The sequence below is a fragment of the Solanum stenotomum genome, chromosome 3, assembly GCF_019186545.1.
Source record: "Solanum stenotomum isolate F172 chromosome 3, ASM1918654v1, whole genome shotgun sequence".
Lineage (NCBI taxonomy): Eukaryota > Viridiplantae > Streptophyta > Magnoliopsida > Solanales > Solanaceae > Solanum > Solanum stenotomum.
In genome coordinates, this window is record NC_064284.1 from 14,615,647 (window position 1) to 14,617,042 (window position 1,396).

Genomic DNA, 1,396 nt, shown 5'->3' on the forward strand with positions numbered 1-1,396 from the left:
TTATAAATCTAGTAACACCTTCTGCGAATTCTGGAATCATACCCGCTCGACCAGGATTGTTTCTATTATACATCCAACTACGATCAGAATCCATCTACACAAACAATAATGATAATTTTAATTCCAACAACTAAATCCACCAACTAAACGACATTATTTATTTTAACTTATTTAAACAATTTAACAACTTTAACTAGTTTAGTTTTGACTTAATTCCAACAACAAAATCCACCAACTAAACGACATTATTTATTTTACCTTATTCAAACAACATAACAACTTTAACTAGTTTAGTTTTGACTTAATTCCAACAATAAAATCCACCAATTAAACGACATTATTTATTTTACCTTATTCAAACAACATAACAACTTTAACTAGTTTAGTTTTGACTTAATTCCAACAATAAAATCCACCAATTAAACGACATTATTTATTTTACCTTATTTAAACAACTTAACAACTTTAACTAGTTTAGTTTTGACTTAATTTCAACAACTAGATCCACCAACTAAACCACAATATTTATATTAACTTATTTAAACAACTTAACAACTTTTTAACTTTAACTAGTTTAGTTTTGACTTAATTCCAACAACTAAATTCACTAACTAAACCACATTATTTATTTTAACTTATTTAAACAACATAACAACTTTTCAAATTTAGCTACATTAGTTTTGACTTAATTCCAACAACTAAATTCACTAACTAAACCACATTATTTATTTTAACTTATTTAAACAACTTAACAACTTTAACTAGTTTAGTTTTGACTTAATTCCAACAACTAAATCCACTAGCTAAACCACAATATTTATTTTAACTTATTTAAACAAACTTAACTTTTTAACTTTAACTACATTAGTTTTGACTTTATTCCAACAACTAAATTCACTAACTAAACCACATTATTTATTTTAACTTATTTAAACAACATAACAACTTTTTTACTTTACCTAGTTTGGTTTTGACTTAATTCCAACAACTAAATCCACCAACTAAATCAATTTTATCATCTACAGGATCAAATAGTGTTGGTACTTATGCTTAACAAATATATTATTTCTAAATTTAAAGCTAAGTGTCAACACTAGATGGACACAAATCGATCTTGCAAGAAAATCAATTTTGTCATCAATAGGATCAACTAGTGTTGGTACTTACGCTTAACAAATATATTATTTCTAAATTTAAAGCTAAGTGTCAACACTAGATGGAGACAAATCGATCTAGCAAGAAAATCAATTTTGTCATCAATAGGATCAACTAGTGTTGGTACTTATGCTTAACAAACACATTATTCCTAAATTAAAGCTTAAAATCAACACTATATGGACACAAATTGATCTTGCAAGAAAATCAATTTTGTCATCAATAGGATCAACTAGTGTTG